Source organism: Coturnix japonica, chromosome 3 (genome assembly GCF_054131305.1).
Source record: "Coturnix japonica strain WE chromosome 3, WE-NBRP24, whole genome shotgun sequence".
NCBI classification, from domain to species: domain Eukaryota; kingdom Metazoa; phylum Chordata; class Aves; order Galliformes; family Phasianidae; genus Coturnix; species Coturnix japonica.
Window position 1 is genome coordinate 19,239,307 of NC_140665.1, and position 7,520 is coordinate 19,246,826.

Below are 7,520 nucleotides of genomic sequence, written 5' to 3' on the forward strand. Positions count from 1 at the left end.
TTGCACTACATAGGATAAAGAGCAGTTTTCCTCATGGTCATAAGACAACCATTAAGTGCCATGGGTTAGGAAAGGATATTTTTGTTGCATAACTGCGCTTGCTAAGGTAGTTATCTGGATATAAAGAAGCATTCAGCAGTGACCACTGTCATCAGCAGGATGCAGTACTAGAGGATGCTATGACCTTAAGAAAGGCTGAAAAAGGATAAAAGCATCCGTGCTGTACTGCAAACAAATTTAATGTCGCTGTGGCATTAAGTCCAAACAAGATTCAAGTACTGCACTACTTCGTTTTAGGCTTTCAATTCAAGTCTGTGATCTTGAATAGAAATGAGCAGGTGGAAGTGGCATTCTTTCCCTGGAACCATGACCTGGTATCTACTGGAAACTGTAGCTTGAATATCTGTGTGTGGCAAACCTGTGCAAAGGGTTTGGTGCCAGCTGCTGAATGACTGCTGGGAAGTGTAACAGAACTGAATGGGTGCCACCTGTAGAGGTCTGACTGATTTGGTAGAAGGCTCAAAGAGAAACACATGGGTTCAAGAGTGGAGAAAATACAAAATTAAAAAAGATATATCAAAATACAACGTGACATTTCTATGATTAGCAAAATACAGCTATATATTTTATATGTGGCTATATATACATACAGGCTGCTTATTTAACCAGTTTGTAGATTTACCGAACAGAAACTTCACGCCCGGGTCTTTGTAAATAACACAAAACTTTCCAGCGCGTAATCTTGTGAATTCTGATAACAACAGACCAAGAAAGACAAATGCAAAAATACTTTTCTTCTATCCTGAGTGAGAATTCCACTTAAATGGACACAGACTATTAAACCACAGTAAGGCAATGTAGTTCTTCTATGAGGAAGCTTTGAGTGAAAGTGCACTGCCGTACTCTGCTTCCAATAGGCACTATTGGAATTTTATCTGACATATTTTTGATGGGCTTTTCACATCTTGTGCTATTAAAACAACTATTAACAAAAATCAGAAAAAACATATGGTGTTTTATAGTCTAATATGTAGTCTAATATGTGAAGTGGGTTTTTTTTTTCCTGGAAATGTAGGAAACTGAAGCTACACTGAAGTTAAAGTATCCACTTGAAATAGGAAGTAAGTAGAAGAAACATCACTCATTAAATACTTTTTATGAAAGAAATGTCTCCCTACCCTTTTGTGTGACTCATGAAGTCGCCATCAATCAACTATATAATCTGTAATTATATAGCATTTCTCTGCCAGCACGGGTGCAGAAAATCCTTAGCTAGAATTTGATTAACTCTGACTCAAGGGACTGCTAAAGGATATTGGACTTGAGTCACAATTTCTTTTCTGAAATGTCTATTTAATGTCCATTCCTTTAATATTTGACTTTTTCAATGAAAATACTGAAGAAGCAATAAGTCACCACCTTACTTGAGAATCAGCCCCCTTTAAGCTAGTTCAATGACTCCTTTCCCAACACTCAGCATTAAGAACATCATCGAATAGTAGAGAATTCCTGCAGCAGAATATTAAGGAAAAAACCCCTCAGACCCAAATGATGTTTCTTACCACCCTGAGGTGACATTTTGCTTGTCATAAGCATGCAGTGTAACTGTGGGTATTTTTATTAAGCACATCCATATTTAATCTTGAATATGCATTGAATAAAAAATATTTTTCTGCTTTCTTGGTTCACTGACTGCAAATGAGAACACTCATCTCTTCTACCTGCTCATATTTTTGTTTGGAATTGTTATTACTATCACCGAATTCTGAAAGATCTTCACACTCAGTTCTTTTATTGTGTGTGTGAAATACAGAACTAAAACAAGGATATTTCAATACGACGTGTTATGCTTCTTCAAAAATGTGACTTGCACTGCTCATTCATATCCAGTTTTCTCAAACATATCTTCTCTAAATTACTCTCCCTCCCCCCACCAATCCATACCCCAAGGAAATCTTTCACATTTCTATTTCAATATCTGATGACAAGATGAAAAGCAGTATGCAAGGTAAGGATGGAACACTAATTGATATAAATTTGAGATGACAGTAATGGTCTCTGTTTGGGCCATAGCTGGAAACCTTCTGTATGACAAAAAATCCTCCGTAGTTACTATTTTTGTCCCTCTAGTAATGTTAGCTATGATAATGTTGTAATAGATTTTTGAACCAAAGTTGTCTCAGTTAAACCATGCAAAGTTTAAATATACCAATATATAAGGAAAGAAAAAAAGAAAAAGTTGCCTTTGCGGCATTTCTAGAATGTGATTTCTTTTTTTCTTTTTCTTTTCCAGAAAAATGGAAGAAAAAATACAATAAAATATTGGCAACCTTCACTGCAATTAGGCTATTTCAATAAGTGATAAATGTTTTCATTATAATTCACTTCTGGGCTCAAGATATTTCAGAAGTTTTCTTCAAAATTAGAATATTTTTTTCATGAATAAGGTTGTGTGTGGGCGTGTGGCTCTTATACAGAGAACTGCAAATTACCTTTCCTTTCCTGAGTCAAGCTCTGCAATTGTAATATGAAAAGAAAGATGATGCAATGTTAATTGCTTCTGAGGTATGGAGAAAATGTTCTGGCAAGGTGTGAAAATACCTCAGTGTTGACTTTTTCTTTACTTACTGGTAGAATTTGATCTTGCATTTTAAAATTTTGTAGCTGTTCAATGTGCTGCTGGTGAACTATGGCAAAATAACAGATGTTTCTACTATCTGGGAGACCAAAAAGTCTCATTAGGCAAGAAAGAAAAACTGGCAGGTGGAAATCATCACCGATAAAGATGAGAAGAATGGAGAGAACAGGCAAGGGAAAGGTGAAATTACCAAGAGTCTTCCAGGTGACCTACAGAAGTCTGGCTCTGTGCCTCTCTGCTGCTTATGGACTACCCAGGCCAGCTGGCAAGAAGCAGATGTGCTGCACAGCAGCTGGAGATCAAGGCTCTATTTCCCTGCATTTACTGGCCAATTCCCAGTTGCCCCCTTGGAAGATTTTTCCTTATATTTAACTTCAGGAGGAAGAAAAAGATAGGTGCCTCATAGGTGAAGATTTATTATTATCAATTTAGAAATGTATACATATATATATATATGTGTGTACACAAACATTGTTCCAATGATAACTTATGAAATACATTTACACATTCAAAAATCATCCTAAGAGATGTTTCTCAGAATATGCTTCAATAATTTAGGCTGCTTTAGAATAGTTGGGAGTTAGGCTTTCACATACTAATAGTGTGGCCAGATTGAAGTAGCTCTTCTTAAGGGTGCTTAGACCAAGGTTATATCACCCTAAAATAAGATGACCTGTTGTTTTACCAGATCTGAAGTCCTGCTAAAAACATTCACGTAAAACTAAGAACATTATTAAAATAGCAGATTACCCTTCTATTTTTAGGTATGTTGTTTCTGAACAGAGATTAAGGGAGAAGCATAACCTAGGAAATTTCAGCCTGAATGGCTGATGGTGGACATTAAAAGAAGTAACTGGAGATATTGTACATGTGTTGCCTACTACAGAATAAGCCATATCCAGTAGTTATTTCTATGGAAGGGTTTGCTTGACTTAACATTTAATTAAAACTTTCTATACAACCCCAAAGAATCTAAAGTATGGGTAAGATATGTACAGTTTGAGAGTAAGGGAAGGGAAACCACCTGCTGCCAAATGTAGCTGTGAAATCATGTTCCCCTTTGTTTGACCAAAAGTCATTCTTAAATTGCGTTGCCACATTCACTAGTGTGTTCTGGCAGCATTACGCTGCTCTACCAACTGCTCTAACTGCCTAAGGTAGATCAGCCATAAGCATGGCTTAGCTGACTTTTTGAAGAGGTCTCTTCTACAAGAGAGATGTAAATCTACATAGCTCACCACTGAACATGCCCTCAAAAGAGCAACTCAGTTAAATATGTTGCTTAAGTTATTCAACTAATTATCATAAATATTATACTTGTTAAAATTATTCTTTTCCCTACCCATTTGGAACCAACCAGCAGTTATCTGTAGGTATGCACAGACTACATGCACACATACATAACGTTTTGCTAAATGTTGGCAGTTGGTCACTCAGGTAAGAAGCTAACATACAATCAGTGCTATTGTTTAGGATAGTAACCAGTTCATACATATACTCTGAATCTCAGACTCACCTCGTGCATTTATGTAATTTCTAAACAAGATGGATGCAGCAGAGTTTTGGATTCTGCAGCAAATGAAGCAAGGTGAGAACTCCTTCGCAGCACCTCGCTCTTAGGTTAGGGTTCCAAGTTTGCGGCAGTGACGTTCTTCAGCGGTTCCTGATTGGAAAAGATCCTAGGCTTGTTCAACGTACATGTGCTAGCAAACAGCTCCACGCTGTGGACATTTCAGGTACTACTAAAATAATGGGTAATTATAGAATTTACTGTGCTTCATAGAATAATAGAATGGCTTGGGATGGAGGGGCCTTAATGCCCACCCTGTTCCAACCCCAGTCTTCTTCCTGTTTATTAGCTCCCCTTAAAGTACTGGAGGGTCACAATGAAGCCTCCCTGGAGCCTTTTCTTCTCCAACCTGAACAAGCCTAGCTCCCCCCTTTCTTCAAAGAACGGGTGCTCCAGCCTCCCAAGCCTCTCTGTGACCCTCCTCTGGACCTGCTCCAACAGCTCTATGCCTTTCTTGTGCTGGGGCCTGAAGTTCGTATGTTATCTCTTGTCTTACCCAGCCCTGACAGGATATACAGAAAATTGTAGGGTTGTGATTAATTTAGCATCTTGTTCCATACTAAAATTTTCTACAGTACTGGGTAGAGAAGGGACCTTTTAAAAAGGCAGATTTAGAAAAACTTTTTTTTTTTTTTAATTTTATTTTTTAATTTAAATTTAGCAGGGAGAAATAAAAAAAGAAAAGAAATTCTGACATAAAAGCTGTTCTGTGGCATTACATCCTGAAAGCCTTTTGGGAACCAAAACTCAGTGGTGTTCTGTAACAGTGGATGTCCTACATATGGTAATTGATAATAAAAGCTATTGTAGAGTATAACAGTCCCCCACCCCAGACCTGTCAAGACTGAAGCTTTGTTCCATCTTAACATCCAAAAACAAATGTTAGGAATTCTCCAGATTCATCAGAGTTGGACGTATATTTTTTTACAGGATGCTGTCGAGTCTTTCTTCCTCCTGTAGGATGCAGTTTCTGATGTGATCCTGGATCCATCTTTCTGCCAACATCCCTTTTATCTAGAACAGCTCTGGTTACTACCCACTATGTAGCACTGCAGCTGGAACTGAAAAGGAAGGTTGTTTCCCTACTTGCAAGTAACAACCATGTGTTCAGGAAAGAAGCAATGCATATTCCACCTAATCTCCTGAGCTTCCTCTCTCCCCTGTGTCCTATTTAAAGTTATTCTAGTACTCGTTACTGAATCGCAGTCATTAAGAAAATACCTTCATAATTTAGACTCTTTCAGCTATGTAATTTCAAGCAAAGCTGGGGAAAAACTGAGCGTACATCAACTATTGTTTGTAGTGACTCATAGTAGCATTTCCCAGAGTGGCTATATTGGGTAGACTCCAAAGTTCCTCCTTTTAGAGCAGATGGTAGACAATTTTTATTCTGTTATTATTACTGTATAATACCAGCAAGCACAAAATTGTATGGGTTGAAAGGGACCTCTGCAGATCATCTAGTCCAACCCCACTGCTAATGCACATTCCCTAGAGTCGATTATGCAGGATAGCAGTCAGGTGGGTTTTGAATAGCTCCAGAGAAGGAGGCTCCACAGCCTGTCTGGGCAGCTTGTTACAGTGCTCAAAGAAAAGAAGTCTGTCCTCATGTTCATATGAATCCCGTGTTCCAGCTTATGCCCACTGCCTTTTGTTCTGTTGCTAGGCAAAAAGAGCCTGGCCTCCTCCACTTGTCTCCTGCCCTTTAGATATTTATTGAATTGAAGTCCCCTTTCAGTCTTCTCCAGGTTAAACAGTCCCAAGTCTCTCAGCTTGCCCTACTAAGGGAGATGCTCCAGGCCCCTAATCATCTTTGTAGCTCTCCATTGGGCTCTCTAGAAGTTCACTGTCTTTCTTAAACTGGAGAGCCCACAGCTGGGCACAGTACTACAGATGTGACCTCACCAAGGCACTGCAGAAGAGCAGAATCACCACCCTCGACCTGCTGGCCACATTCCTTTTGATGCACTCCAGGGTATCATTGATCCATCTTTGCCACAAGGGCACACTGCTGGCTCATGGCCAACCTGTTTTTCACCAGAACACATAGGTCCTTCTCTGTAGAGCTTCTTTCCAGCAGGTCAGCCCCTAACCTGTACTGATGTATGTGGTTATTTTTCCCCAGGGTTAGGACTTTGTTCCACCTCATAATGTTCCTCACCATCCAGCTTTCTAGTATGTCCAAGATTCACTGAATGGCAGCACAGCCTTCTGGAGTGTCAGCCACTCCTCCCAGCCACTCCTCCCCTCAGCAAACTTCCTGAGGATGCACTCTATCTGTTCATCCAGGTCACTGATTATGATACTGAACAGGATCAGATCCAGAACCAACCCCTGGGAAACACTATTAAAGTGTAAAGAAAACTTTACTCATAACCAAGTGGAAAAAAGGTGGCTAAAAAGTCTTCCATGTACTCCATGAATTATTATAGCTAAAGAGACCAAATTACAAAGTCAAGCTTGTCCCTATGCACTACTGCATAGCCAATAATTCATTGCATGAGCCTCCTTCTTTCCTAAACTGTACAATGTTTATACAAAAGCATGTATATTTAATTTTGATATGCCCACTTTTTTTTTTTGCATTGTGCCATGTGTGTCCATTTCTTGACAGATATAAATGTTTGGGGATCTTTTTGGCGATGAATTAATAAAAAGATCACAGAAAACAGGAATATGAGGCTGCTTTGCATATTAATATTGGATAATGCATATGTGATGTGTGCTTTGAAATGTTCTTGGGATTTTTCTGGAGGGATTGCAAATTATGTACTTTAATTGCACCATCAAGAGGCACTGTCTTGAAAACATGCCTTAAATGATCAGGATAAGCAGGAATTACTTTTTGGCATCTTACTTTAAAAACAATAGAGGCATCTAGTGGAAATGCTTGAGGACTGCAGCTGACATCAGCGCACAGCTGATTTTCTCGCATTACTTCTTCCAGGATTGGATGTCATTAATTGAATGACAAATGCCAGCTGTGACTATGCTTTATTTAAGAAGGGGCTGAAGAGGAAACCCAGCCTACATCCACGCTGCTGGTACACAGAAGGCATGAAGGCCCAGGGTGTGGTGACTGCTGCTTTTAAGTTTTCCCTTCACACCCCTCCCAATGCTTTTGTAAAATACTATTTTTGAGCATGCTTCAAATCCATCCCTGCCCTTGTATGGAAAAAAAACAACAATAATATAAATAGGGGGTGGATTCTTGCAGCTGGTTTTCAGTCTCCTGGCAAATTTCACTGAAAATAAATTAAAATACCAGCTTGTATTGAAACTTGGTGTTTCAGCGTAGGAATTAATTAACAA